Source organism: Crocodylus siamensis, chromosome 2 (genome assembly GCF_052110815.1).
Source record: "Crocodylus siamensis isolate JL-2025a chromosome 2, ASM5211081v1, whole genome shotgun sequence".
Taxonomy (NCBI): domain Eukaryota; kingdom Metazoa; phylum Chordata; order Crocodylia; family Crocodylidae; genus Crocodylus; species Crocodylus siamensis.
Genome location: NC_143396.1, coordinates 289,255,465 through 289,269,933, shown reverse-complemented (window position 1 = coordinate 289,269,933; position 14,469 = coordinate 289,255,465). Strand labels below are relative to the sequence as shown.

General features: G+C 55.0%; 1 protein-coding gene across 3 annotated transcripts in view; it reads right to left on the bottom strand.

The window, feature by feature from the left end:
* Window positions 1-9,960, bottom strand: part of GNG2 (G protein subunit gamma 2) — an 84,815-nt gene extending 74,855 nt beyond the window's left edge. For all 3 annotated transcript variants that reach the window (XM_090034367.1, XM_090034368.1, XM_090034370.1), the window contains exons 1-2: window positions 9,844-9,960; window positions 8,619-8,757 (exon numbers count right to left, since the gene is read on the bottom strand). The gene's annotated coding sequence lies outside the window, so the exon portion shown is untranslated. The remainder of the gene's footprint in view (window positions 1-8,618; window positions 8,758-9,843) is intronic.
* Between the last annotated feature and the right edge of the window lie 4,509 nt (window positions 9,961-14,469).

Below are 14,469 nucleotides of genomic sequence, written 5' to 3'. Positions count from 1 at the left end.
GATTTTAGCTTCAGTTTCTCCATTTAATCCCAGAATATTCTCTTAATTACTGGTGGACTGGAAGCCCAGTCAGATTCAAAACGCCCTGATCTGGTTTTCGGTGTCACAAGTATGATTCGAGTCAGAGCAGAGAGGACATGTTGTCAAATCTCCATCCTTGGAGGTTTTTAAGGCCCGGCTAGACAAAGCCTTGGTGGGATGATCTAGTTGGGGCTGGTCCTGCTTGGAGCAGAGGGTTGGACTAGATGTGACCTCCTGAGCTCCCTTCCAGCCCTTGTTTTCTAATATTTTATGATTCTATGACATGCCATTAAAAGACCTCTTTGCTCACCAGTTATCAAGGAACTAAATCCTTGCTGTAGGTTATTATTATGTTCTTTGTACTGCCGTAGCACCAAAGGCTGGGTTATCTGGAAACTGCAAAAGCATAAGCAAGAGGCAGCTTGCCACTTGAACACAGGCTTCCTAGATCCTAAGGTGAGAAGGGCCCGCATGGCTATCTTGTCCCCCCTCCTCCATGTCACAGGCCCTTACCCAGCAAAGCCTGGATCATGCCAATAGCTTCAGAGTGAGCTACAGCCTGCCCTTAAATCCAGAGTGGGTATCTTTGTAAAAGGACATGCAAGTAACAGGGAATCCACCACTTCCCTAGGGAAGGGTCCATGGTTTAATTTTCCATGTGGCTTAATAAAATTAAGAAACAACCTACAGTTTCTATTCCAAACTCAACGAGCTTTGGTTTCCAACCATGGGCTCCCACTCCGCCTCCTATTGCTAGTTAAGCAATTGATCTGCTTCTAGAAATCATGGAGGTACTCGCAAACTGGGATGGAGCCACCTCCTCCCCTCCTCCTGGGCAGACTAAGCAGAGACGCACAACAGGGGAAGGAACTGATCAGGTGAGAAGTACGGATGGGGACACATTAATTTTGTTTGGGAAGCAGCAGTGTCACTGCATCTGGGAACTGGGGACTGCGAAGGGGCTGTGAGCAAATGCTTTGCTAGTTTGTTAATTTGGTCCAATTCCATTTCCTCCGGGGGACTGAATTTTCCAGGGTTCAAGCTGTGAAACCCACGGGCCCTGCTACACGTTCAAGTGGAAGCTGGATAGAAACCAGCTCTGGAGTCATTACATATTTTCAAGCACTAACTGTAGCTGGTTGGCTCTTTTTATAGTCATTTTTATTACGTGTTAATGACTTTGCATGCGTGGCTGGTCTACATTTATTGCAGGATTCACCAGTTAATTGTGTGATAATAACTTTGCACTTATGGCCAGTCTTATTTTGCATGTGCGGCCAGTCTAAATGTACCGCGCGATCAAGCAGTCAATTGTATAATATATGTAACATGCAGCACAGGCCCATGAGACAGAACTTCCTGCCGTTTGCAGACTAGCAAATCTCCAAGTATATTTTAATACTTCAAACTTGCTGCAGATGAGTGACTTAGACATAAAGGGCAGAAGTGTCTGAGAATTGGACTGCAGCACCCGCTGCTTTCCACTGCTTGGTTAAGAGCAGGCCAGGCCAGGGAGCCCTCCATACTGGAAAAGGGCAAAAACTGCAATTAGCTAAGGTTGTTTAAAGCTTTATCAGTCAGTCTTTGCCCTTGCAATCCAAACCCAGGAGCCCTTTGTAACTGGCTCCTGATTCCTTCAAACCCTCAACGCTTTGAAGATTCATTTCAGTGGTTCTACTTCATGTCAACCCATCTATTAATTACAGGGCAGATCAAAGCCTGACAGTCAATGGAAATGTTCCTAATGACTTCAGTGGTGGGTTGGATTGGACACAACATGACCTTGGGCCAAACCCTTGTCACAGTACTCGTCTGCAGGAGTTCACAGGATCATAGGAAAGCAGGGCTGAAAGGGACCTCACAAGGTCATTTAGTCCAGTCCAGTTCAGCCTTGCTCTCCTGCATGCATTTGGAGATTGCATTCCCCATCAGACACTTCCCCTCCAGAGAGATGAACATCGAGCCACTAATGCAAAGGTGAAGGGTGAGGTTTTCTGTGCTCATGTCAGGAGATTCAGCCTCGATTCCCTCAGCAACCATCATCTATGCCCTTGGATCAGGCTGGCATTGGCATTAATGTAGATGATGTTTCTATAAAGCCAGGCATGGCGGCGATACAGTGCCAAGCTAAGGTTGGCGTGGGAACCCGCCACTGCATTTCCTGCCACTCCGTGCACTTCAGTCCCAACCACAATGCTGCATTAATGTACCTTTCCCTTCGCATTTAATATTACATTACTGCGTCTTAAATAAAAGCATATTTTTCGCTGGCTGAGCATGCACCCCTTTAGCAGGCTAACGTCAAGAGCTGTTGGAGAGGCTGAATCCCAAAGTACTTGCTTAAGAAGCAGCAGTTACACCGTGGACTCCTCCCAGCCCATTAGGCTCGGGTGGACAGCTCCTGTTGCTGAGAAGCCCAGTGCTACGGGGTTCCCTCTGGCATACAAATTGGGCTTGTAGGGATAGCAATTGTGCATGGATCCAAGCAAATCTGGATCTTTATCAGAGGCCACATTTCAAATCTTCGAAGTCCCATGGGACGGCTTGGATAGGGATGATCCTGCTTCAGGACCTCCAGAGGTCCCATCCTGCCCTACCCATCTCGGATTCTAGGAAGTGTTTTGTCGTGGGCTTGGAATACCTCTACCCAGACCCAGCCTCAGCCTTTCACAGGCCTGGACTTTGCCATTCGCTGGACAGGAATTAGACCCTAGGAAGGAGGAACAGCAGAGCTAGAAGAGAGGAAAGAGTCCCAGCAAGAAGAAACCAAGCCACGCCTACGTGCCTGGGTCCACCTCCACTTCTCTGGTAGGGCCTGGCTTTGTCCGATGGCCTGCAAATTCGGCTGAGAACTGAGCGTAGGCACTGAAATGCTGGCTTCAGGCTGTGCTACACACAAAGCCATTGAAAGGATAACGTGGCCCCCACTCTAGTGGCAATGCCATCCATGCCCGGGGATAACGGTGGCACTGATATACTTGGCAGAAGGGGCAAACCCGTCCTGGGGAGAGGCTCCAGTTCAAGTGCCGCTGTGGCACCCGGGCCAGGGTATGCATTCAGAGCCACCTCTCAGTGCAGGATTCCCCTGACACCCAGGAGAGCTCTCCACGGACAGTGAGGGAGTCTCTCCATATGAACTGAGAGCTCAGTCACTGTCATCGAGAATGAGTCATTTGTGCCAGCTAAGCTGAAGGGTATGGGGAGTTCCCACTCTCGGAGATCTGCTTCAAGGCTGACTTCAGGCTCAGGCAGACAGCGCTGCCCTGACAAACACTCAGAGGAGGAGCTGTCTCCCAAGCCTAATGACTAAACATACATTAAGCCCCTTCAAGCTGAGATGGCGCAGAATCCAACACCCTTGCAAGCCACCTACAAGCGTGCAATAGGTTGGGCCTGGCCAAAGACCAAATGGACAACTACTCCAGTGCAGCTGGCTCCATTGCACATTACAGCCCTCCTTTGTCTGCTCCCACCACCTCAGGCAGAAGCCGACTTAGGAAACCCACCATCGCTCCAAGGGCAAGAATGCATCTGTTTTGGGAGAGGTAAAAATTCCAGTTGCCACCCAACCCGAGCAGAAAGGAGTATGGAGGAAGCAGGGGAGCAGCTTGTGGAAAGCAGGATAAAAAAAGGTATAGTAGGTTGCCCAGAGCCAGGGGCCTGAAGAACAAGCCAGGTGGATGCATGTGTCATGAAGTGCAGCAAACCCCAAGGACCCAGCGCAAAGGCAGCAGAAGTGAAAACAAGCACAGGCTGTGGCAGGAGAGCAGCATCTGAGGCATCGCATTAGCACATTGCTTGGGCTCTGGACAGAGCTCCGTGAACGGGACTGAAAACCATCCTCAGGGAGGGCTGGGGTTAGTAAGCAGAAGGATCGGGAGGAAACCCCATGGCGAGTTTGTGGTGGGTGGGTACGGGCCATGTCTCCCTCCGGCCTCGCTGACCTTCCACCGCTGTTTCCCACGGATGCTGGTCAAATTCCCCATGTGTTTGCAGTTCCCAGCCTCAGGGCTTTGACCTTCCCTGCCCCCAGAGGGGTGGGGGAAGGCACAGATGGCCCATAAGCAACATAAGACCTGTGCTACTGCAGAACAGGGGAGGACTGTCCCCCAGCACAGCACACAGGCAGCACTGCCTAGCTTCCCTCTGCAGAAGACGACCCCCAATTCCCCTATGCATCCCCAGGCCTGACCATGAACTCCCTAGGGAACCTACCCCCTCCTGAGAGCATCTGGGGTTTTTTTTGCAAAACTTGGGCCAGCAGTTGCTAGGGCCCAAAGCTCGGAGGCCACGGCATTTATTTGCTAATTGTAGAGTCTAAAGTAAAAATGACATCTGCTACGGTCCAGCCTTGGAGCCTTTGTAAAGGCAAAATTCTCTGCAGGCCTCCACGAGGCATTGGCCGTGGGTTGCAAGTCCAGACTCGGGCCCCTGAGCTCTTGTGGGTGTCTCCGAGGCCACGGAGCAAGTCCCTCCTGGCGTGGGCTCTCAAGAGGATTAAACGTTTTGTGCAGGATTTTCACGTTTGCTCAAGAACATGAGAAGCCAGCCAGCTTGCCAGGCCTAATTACTATGGTAACTACAGGCACTGAGGCTTGGTTTTCTTCTGAAGTGACTCAGGCTTTTAAAAGCAGAAGTGATGCCTCTCCCGCACACGGTTTTTAGACTGAAAGATTGAAGAAAACTCACGTGCTTTGCAGGGATGCTGTTAACTAAGGACTATCCTCATATGCTCCGAAACAGAGCTGCCGTGATCTTTAGACTCATAATCTGTTAGACCTTCCTCTTGTTACGTACAGGGGGGTGGGGAGCGGGTGGGAATTAAACAACCTTCATGCTTTTTCCACAGCTCCAAGACTAATCTATGTAAATCCCAGCTCTAAACAATTTACAATGTCAAATTAATTGGATTATAGTGATAACCTATCAGCTTCCATTATGAAAAAGCTTGTGTTTTCATGGCCTGCCTTATAGGTGCAACTCAAACTGTTAGGAGAAAGAGCACAGGGTTTGCGAGCAGTGTGTATGGAGGTGGGGGGTCTGGCTTGGTGGGGTAGATCCTCCATATAACCAAGCTCAGCTGCGGAAAGCGAGGAACCAGAGGGGATAGCCCACAGACCCTATTCTTGGCATCTCTTGAGTATATTTTAACAACCTTTAAAGCAGCAGGATTTTGGCTGCCGTGCTTCCCTTGCTTTACCTGCAGCAGGTTTGGTGTTATGTCTTGCGTGGTGTCAGGCTTGACCGTGCAGTTCTAATAAGAGGTTGGACAATAGGTTTGTATAGGATGGATTGGATAGGGATAATTCTGCCTCAGGCAGGGGGTTGGTCTAGATAAGAGGTTCACAAACCGTGGTACACGTACCTCCGGGGGGTACATGAGAGAAATTGTGTAATGGCCGATTTAATTTTCATAATAATCACTGGCATTTAAGGGGTTAAAATATAAAAGGCATGCTTGTAGGGGTACGCAGGCAATTGGTAAATCTGGAAATGGGTATGCAATAAGAAAAAGTTTGGGAACCTCTGGTCTGGACGACTGCTGGAAGGGTCTACTTCTCTATGACTCCTCATCCTGCAACAAACGGCCCCGGGGTCAGGCAAACTTTACAAGGAAGCATTTGAACGTGTAGACTTCCCATTAATGGAGGATGAAGAAGAGCAGAGCCTCCACCCCTGCTCAGGCTGGGCCCAGCTCTCCATGGCTCTTTCTAGCTTTGTTCACTGGGGACAGCTCTGTTCATCCTCCTGCAGGCAACACTATGCTTCCATCTTTCCTCCAGGCCAGAATTGCATCTACGAAATGCTGCCCTCCACTAACCACATATCCTAGGCCTCTCAGCAGCTGTCCTTTACTGGAGCGGGTTTTATTGGCAAACTAGGAGGAAAAAGGGTGAATCATTCACCTCAATGTGTGCTGTGAATGGTGCTATGGAGCTTAAGTTACTGAGCATCCGTTTTGTTACACAGACAGGGCTGAAATAAAACACTCCTTTCTTCTCCTGCAGCACAGTGCTTGCGAAGCCAGGCTGAACTGGAGTCCTGGCTGAATGGTAACAGCCACCCTCTGCACTACACCTCTCAGATCTTGGAGATGGGCCTGTTCTTGGCTTATCCTTCTAGGCAAACAACAAGCAAAGAAAAGCACACATAAGAGAAAGCCAGTGGTCTGGCTAAAAGCCAGACAGATAAGGTGCCCAGCTGTGGTTGAGTGCTCAGCGCTGCAGAGGTGGAGGTGAGCAAAAGCCTCTACTGCTTGTGTCTCGGGTGGATTAGAGCAGCCTGGAGACTGCTCTAATTTGCACCCATGACCAAGAACCCAATGCAGCTGTTCCAGCAGCTGGAGACTACCAGAAAGCTTGGTCGCATTGCCTATGTTAGCAGCTTGGCAAAAAGAGCGGCAAGGCCACTGCTACAGGGGCTCTCCTGCACTCCTATACTCAGAGAGGGTCTTGCAGCAGGGAGGGGAATTTCAGGCTGTTTTTTTCTGGAGCCATGCGCAGAGACCAGACCAGCTGTGGGTCACTTTAGTGAGCGGGCAGCAAAGTCACAACCTGATTTATTAGTCCAGAGATATTCAGCTCGTACCAATTCATCACTCAAGCACCCTGGCACAGCTCTGGAGCGCACACATGGCAGTATTTAGGATCAAAGCTGAGACTCTCCTTTGCAGTGAAATGCAGGAGGGAAACATTTTGTCTGAGAAATGCAGGGAAGCCAGGTCGAAGAAGTCAGGAACCCTAGACGGGGGCCTCTCCGAAGTCAGCTCAAGTCAGAGCCCTGCCCGAATCAAACGGCCTATCCAGTTACCCTCGTCGAGGCAAACCAGCTCTCATCATAGAAGCGCATGGAGGGACATGCTCACGCAGCACCCACCCTTTTCTGACCCCCCCAGCCCAGATGACCAGGACACTCAAAGGCTGGCCGAGGGCACCTTTCATCACAAGTGCGGAGCAGAACTCGAACTCAGGGCCCTGAAGCCACAGGCAAGGCCCTGAAGTCACACTTTGCCAGCGCAGCCACACATAAGTGAATCCTACCCAGTTTCCTTGAATGCCAGGACCAGTTGGGAGACGGCTCTAAGCACTACCCCATGTGGGTGCTGCCTTGTCTGCAGAAAGCAACACCTATCTGCCTTCCCCCACCAGCTTTCCATGACTGTACCCTCCTCTGTCCTACCGCAAGCAGGGGAGGAAGGCTCGGAGACTCCCCACACCTAAACGCAGCACGAATCCAGAAGAGCAACACCCGTTAATGCCAGGCCCCCGGGGGAGCAGGCTTCTCCGGCGCACTCTGCATCTGGAGACCAAGGCTCAATATGTTTGTAACAAATTGCTGGCTCTGGTGAGAGCTGAGACGAAGAGCCTTGTCAGTGGGATTCCCGAGAGACGCCCGCGATGTCTAGAACCGGTGCCACACCTGATCTCCAATCTTTTCGGATTAATCGCATGCTGCAGGCAGCCAAAAAGCAAGGCCCTTTGTTAAGGTCTGGTGTTTCAGGGCTTACGTTCCCAGCCTGTTCAATGCTCCTTCTCAGACAGCAACGTGTGCAACGTGGTCCAGCGTTACCCGAGGGCTCGCTGCAACCTCGTGCCACCCAGGCAGGGGCTGTGCCCCAGCCCTCCTCAGACAAAACCATGAGGGATCACAAATTGGGAAACCTAACACCCCTGGCTTTTATCCCCCCACCCCGTGGACAACCATACTCTGGTGTCTACAGCTGTCTCAGCAAGGAACTGACGGGCTGGAAAAGCACGATGGCACGACACACAGCTCAGAGAGCAGCAACCGCAAACAAGAAGCTTCATTTCCACCTCCGGCACCCCCCAGCGCTGCTTAGCAGCCTTAAAAAGCCATTAGCAGGAAAGCAAACGGATCATGCTGCAGCCCATTCACACCCCAGATCCAGCTCAGCCTCCTTGTCTCACCAGCCCTATGCCTGACCCGTGCTCTCCAGCTGCCGACTCCACCTATCTTCCAACTGCTTCATTTTTGCCTCCCAATGCCCATCCATCCTGAAATCCTAAACGCCCCCCACAAAACTCAGTGCTCCCGGCCTGCCCCGTCTTCCCTCACCCCTCGGCCTAAAGCACAGCAGCAAACACCTTGGTGCCAGAGTCCAAATATTAAAGCACCGACAGGCTACGAGCGTCACATGCCCCCATCCCCCGTTCAGTAAATACTCTTATATTCCAGGCTCCTTTCCTATCGATTCCTAGCCCAGCTCCTAAATCCTGTAGGAAACAGTCTAAAAAAAAAGGGGGAGAGAGAGAAGTCTGTTTTCTGGAAGTGGGGGGGAAGGGAAATCAATACTGTTTTGCTCCTTCTTAATTAGGGGAAGAGAAGAGGGAGTGACCTATGAAGACGGTCGTCAGGAGGCTGCTAGAGAATTGATCAGCAGGCTAGCAGGACTCATTTATATCGAGGGTCGTGGGGAACAAAGGGGCTGGGGAAAGGATGGTACCAACCGCAGCCCGGTGCCGAATGCAGTAATGCCATAATCAAAAGATTTGTGGTGTATTAGAAAAGACCCATTATAATCCCCTGAATAAGTGCCCAGCAGTGCACACAGGGCCTCATTCTCAGCCCTGACTTACCCGACACGTCGACCCCGGCTCTCTGAGGCTCTTTCACCGCGTTAGAGACAGGCTTTCGCACAGAGCCGTCCCGGTGTGCCACACCTACTCGGGAGATGCAGGCACTTTCAAAACCGCCAGGGCTTTCGGCTAGTGCTTCCTATGGAATAATTAATCGAGTCATATTTCAGTTCAGCCACCGGCCATATGGCAGAAAAGAGGATTAAAAATCGCAGCCTCAAAATGCATTTGGTGAAATCCAGTTTATAAGCACAAATAAATACATAAATCAGGGCAGCGGAGGAGACAGCAGGCTGCCGGCAAAAAGGGAAAGGTTGCCATCTCGGGACGCGGCTAACCTTTCCTCTTCTGCAGCATGGAAAGACAGGCTCAGCTCAGGTCTAAGCGGCTGGTTCACTTCGAAGAGGGGTGTTTGCCAGGCAGAATAAGGCTGCTTCTTTGTCATCTTTGCAAGGGCAGCTGGAAGCCAGGAGCTGGCCAGAAGAGGAGAGTCCAACGCCAACTCCCAAATAACATATTGCACTGATAAATTGAATTTTAAATGACTTTGGTGGACTAGACCCAGCAAGGACCAGGCAGCGGGCATCCTGTCCAGCCTGCCCAGGCTCCGTCCCTCCCAGACTTGATTAGGCTCTAACTTTATTAGCAACGAGCTTGTGGCTCTTGTTGAAAACCCAAACCTGTCCCCAAGCCTCCCGCGACCGAGGGACACGCCACCCCGCTCCATCAGCCTCCCCGCAGCCCGTCTGCCCCCGCACCCGGGTTTTGCCCCCCGCACGTTCGTCACCCGGGACCACGGCAAAGGCGCCTTTGCTCTGGTGACTTTTCTGTGTCGCTTCCTGCCACCGCACGGAAACACAAAAGACCTCGGAAAGTATTTTGAAAAAAAACAATCGCTTGCACAAAGGGCGGCGCGGGGGTAGTGGATCTTTGGGAGACAAGGGGGGCTAGGCACGAAGTGTTGGGGGGGTGGAAATACTTGAGCTTTGGGAGAGGGGCTGTGTTTTGGAAAGGGAAGCACTGGCGTGGGGTTGGGGGGCGAGTGCTTGCCTTTGCTTGGCAGGACCAGGCGAGGAGGGGCAGCGGGGAAAGAAGAGCTGCATCCACAGCCCTCGGCGGGGCGGGGCGGGGCGGGGCTGAGCCGCGCCGGGAGCGGAGCGGACAGACATGCAGCGCGCTCGGAGCCCTTACACACGCACACGCACACGCACACGCACACCCTTACCTGGAGTGGCGACAGCCCGGCCCGACCCGCTCCCACCCGCTTTGTGCGCTGCCGCCGGGGGCAGGAACCAGCGCGGCGCCGCCTCCGTCGCCGCCTCCCCTCCCCCGCGGCCCCGCCCCGCGCTCGCTCCCGCCCCGCTCCTCAGCCCCCTCAGCCCAGCCGTGACCCGCACTCCCGCGCCCGGCCCCGATCCCCACTCAGCCCTGACCCCCTCAGCCCAGCCGTGACCCGCACTCCCGCGCCCGGCCCGCACTCCCGCGCCCGGCCCTGACTCCCCTCAGCCCAGCCCTGATCCCCCTCAGCCCAGCCGTGACCCGCACTCCCGCGCCCGGCCCTGACTCCCGCGCCCGGCCCTGACTCCCCTCAGCCCAGCCCTGATCCCCCTCAGCCCTGACCCCCTCAGCCCAGCCGTGACCCGCACTCCCGCGCCCGGTCCTGACCCCACTCAGCCCAGCCCTGACCCCTCTCAGCCCTGACCCCCTCAGCCCAGCCGTGACCCGCACTCCCGCGCCCGGTCCTGACTCCCATGCCCGGCCCTGACTCCCCTCAGCCCAGCCCTGATCCCCCTCAGCCCAGCCGTGACCCGCACTCCCGCAGCCCGTGCCCTGACTCCCGCGCCCGGCCCTGACGCCCTCAGCCCAGCCCTGATCCCCCTCAGACCTGACCCCCTCAGCCCAGCCGTGACCCGCACTCCCGCGCCCGGCCCGGTCCTGACCCCACTCAGCCCAGCCCTGACCCCTCTCAGCCCTGACCCCCTCAGCCCAGCCGTGACCCGCACTCCCGCGCCCGGTCCTGACTCCCGTGCCCGGCCCTGACTCCCCTCAGCCCAGCCCTGATCCCCCTCAGCCCAGCCGTGACCCGCACTCCCACGCCCGGCCCTGACTCCCGCGCCCGGCCCTGACGCCCTCAGCCCAGCCCTGATCCCCCTCAGACCTGACCCCCTCAGCCCAGCCGTGACCCGCACTCCCGCGCCCGGTCCTGACCCCACTCAGCCCAGCCCTGACCCCTCTCAGCCCTGACCCCCTCAGCCCAGCCGTGACCCGCACTCCCGCGCCCGGCCCTGACTCCCGTGCCCGGCCCTGACTCCCCTCAGCCCAGCCCTGATCCCCCTCAGCCCAGCCGTGACCCGCACTCCCACGCCCGGCCCTGACTCCCGCGCCCGGCCCTGACGCCCTCAGCCCAGCCCTGATCCCCCTCAGCCCTGACCCCCTCAGCCCAGCCGTGACCCGCACTCCCGCGCCCGGCCCTGACTCCCGTGCCCGGCCCTGACTCCCCTCAGCCCAGCCCTGATCCCCCTCAGCCCAGCCGTGACCCGCACTCCCACGCCCGGCCCTGACTCCCGCGCCCGGCCCTGACTCCCGTGCCCGGCCCTGCCCTCAGCCCAGCCCTGACCCCCTCAGCCCAGCCGTGACCCGCACTCCCGCGCCCGGCCCTGACTCCCGCGCCCAGCCCTGATCCCCCTCAGCCCAGCCGTGACCCGCACTCCCGCGCCCGGTCCTGACCCCACTCAGCCCAGCCCTGACGCCCTCAGCCCAGCCCTGATCCCCCTCAGACCTGACCCCCTCAGCCCAGCCGTGACCCGCACTCCCGCGCCCGGCCCTGACTCCCGTGCCCGGCCCTGACTCCCCTCAGCCCAGCCCTGACCCTCACTCAGCCCTGACCCCCTCGGCTCAGCCGTGACCCGCACTCAGCCCTGACGGCCTCAGTCCCCCAAAGCCCAGCCCTGACTGCTCAGCCCCCGTGCCCCCCAGCCCTCATTCCCTCAGTCTCCTAGGGCCCAGTGCTGACCAGTGCCGTACCAAGACTTCTGGCAGCCCTGGGCAAACTTTTAGTATCAGCCCCACCTTCACTGGAGAGAATGATAATAATAATAATAATAATGGGACAATGGGGGAAATGTGACCATTTTTGGGCCCCCTTTCTGTTTGGGCACTGGGCGGCCGCCCAGTTCACCCATGCCTGTATCCGGGTCTGGCCCTGACCTTATCCACACATCCCCCTCCTCCAGCTCTGACCGCCCGCCAGCCTCCCTGGAGACCAGCCTTGACCCCTGGAGACGCACCCAGCCCTGATATCCAGCAGACACCTTCGTGCCCAGCCTCGGACACCCCCCATCACAGTCCCCCACCACCCAGCCCTGGCCCCTCTGGCAAAACATCCCGCACCCGACGTCCGCTCCAGATGCCCCCCAGCCAGCTCTGAGCTCAGTCCAGACGCCTTCCCACGTCTGCCCCGTTGGTCCCTGCAGCCGGCGGGGGAGTTGTGGCTGGGCTGTGTCCCTCTGCCTCCCCGATGCCACCTGCGGTTGTGTGGATGGGATGCAGGAGGCCCCGCTGGGCTGGGATCTCCGGGCCAGTCCAGGGCTTCAGCCATGGGGCAGCTCTTGACCATTGTGATGGAAATGAGCAAGGCAGAGTGGAAAAGGGCACGTATCCCATCCACGATCCCCATCCTGGAGCGCCATCCAGCGGGGTGCTCACTTGGGCCTGCCTTTCTGGTCTCGAGAGTCCCCCTTGAAGCCAGCTCAGGCTTGGCTTGTCGGGCAAGAGGGGAGCCTGAGCTCCTTCCTGCTCTGAGACGGTATCCGTGAGGTCCCTCACCTTCCCTGGTGTGCGGCCCTGATGCGAGGAGCTGGCATCCAGCGCTCCTCCGGAGAGATGGACTTCACCCCCTCTCAGGGTGATGCAGTGCAAGCCACAGCACTGAGCAGCACAGCCAAGAGCCTCTTCCGTAAAGGGGCAACTGCCACTCAGCTAGAGGTCCTCCATCTCCTCCTAGGGATTAAAAGCAGTCCCTCTGTCCCCGATCCAGCCTGTGCAGCCCTGAGCACCCTCAAAAACACTTGAGACTGCTGAGGCTAAAGGTCTTCCATAGCCAGCCTGGGCACGTAACCCCTCCTTTTCCATGCAGAGGCCAAGGAGCTAACCAGAGTCATACGATATTATAACAACAAGGCAAACACAGTTAACAGAAACGCTGCAATAAAGCACGTGGTCCAGCACGTGGTCCAGCAAGGCAAAGAAAAAGTATTGACGAGCAAGGCTGAAATGGGTGCTTATCTCGCCCACAGCAGAGCTCAAAGGGATGTGATCCCATCCCTGGTGCTGCTAGCAGGGAGGCGGTGGGGAGCAGGTTCATGAAACAGTTGCAGAGCTGGCATTTGGAAATAAATTGAAGGGGGCAGGGCTTAAATCCAATAATTTTGCCTGGGAGCCACCGCTTCCACACCCCAAGGGACCAGCTCAGGTCTGACTTCCCGCTCTATGCTGGGCCCTGACTACCCCTGTTTGAGCTGGGCTCCCTACTGGAGACAGGTGCCTGGATGCTGCTAACCCCAGCCTGGGGCAGGGAGCCTGGAAGGACTGAGAAATCCCCGGTCTACATGGCAGTGGTGCCCAGAGCCAGGATCTGGAGGCACTGAGGACCCTGACCCCAGCAGCCACAGAGCCAGCAGCCTGCTATGAAGTGGACAGCCCAGCACACATGCTTCTGTCGGGACCCAGCCTGCCTCACTATTGCAAACAGCACACCTCCATAAAGCCATGTAGTTGCAGTGAGCATGCATTTTCTCAGGGAAGAACTGCTTCACTGGCAAACTCCTCACCCGTTCTAGCCACCCATCTCACTCCTCCTTCCAAGTCCCATGTATACGAGGAGTTGCAGCTACCTGGGGACAGGTAGCATTTCCACTCGCGCAACAAGAGCGGGGCGTAGACCCAGGTAATAGTCATGGTTTTGCTCTCTCCAAGGTACCTTCCCCTGAGGGCAGAGCCAAGTCTTGCAGTAAGCAGGAGAGCAGGGATTACCCAGGTGATCTGAACTGAGGAGTCAATCCGCCTCTTCAAAAGGGACTTGATTTGGATCACTCACAAAACGTGCACACTTAGAGGCAGAATGTGCACTTGTGTGCACACCAGCAGTTACCTGCCCATGGAAAGCCTGGCCTTCACATGTCTTCCTTCCTCACTGACAAGGAAAAATATGCCTTGCAACCATGTTTTATGGGCATTAGCTGGAGCAACTACATGTAACGCGTGGGCAGAGTTAAGGAGGTTGGTTTATGCTATTTGCCTTTATAAAAAAGATTGAATTAAATTTAAAACTAATATCGTCTAAAGTGGCCAATGAGGATCTTTCCACGATTTGAAAGCTTCAAAAGGGGACACTTGCAAAGCAGACAGTACCATAGGGAAATACTGCTTTATAAAGGAGTTTGGGGGTTTTTTGTAATATTTTTTCTGCCCAATATATGCAGCTAAAAATAACCCCAGTTTAGCTGTCAGTACCTGATTACACCAACAGATCAGGTATTTGGAAGTCTAAATAAACTAAATTGTACATCAGGATAATTGTTTGCACCTGCAAAATTGCAAGCACCAGGAGCAAAGGCAAAAAAATAATTGCATTTGTTCCTTTCAGAAACTATTGACACTGGAGGCAGAATCTACTGCATATTTCCCTCTCTTCTGGGATTTTTGCTGAATGTGGCAGGTTTGGATGGTTCAAAATGGCTCATTTGAGCCACCAGGTTCTGGATCATTTGGGGGCTGTGGAGCAAAATTCTCAGGGAAATCAGGGGCCTTTGTTTATACAGCAGCTTTATTAACACTCTTAATGAAAGCTACG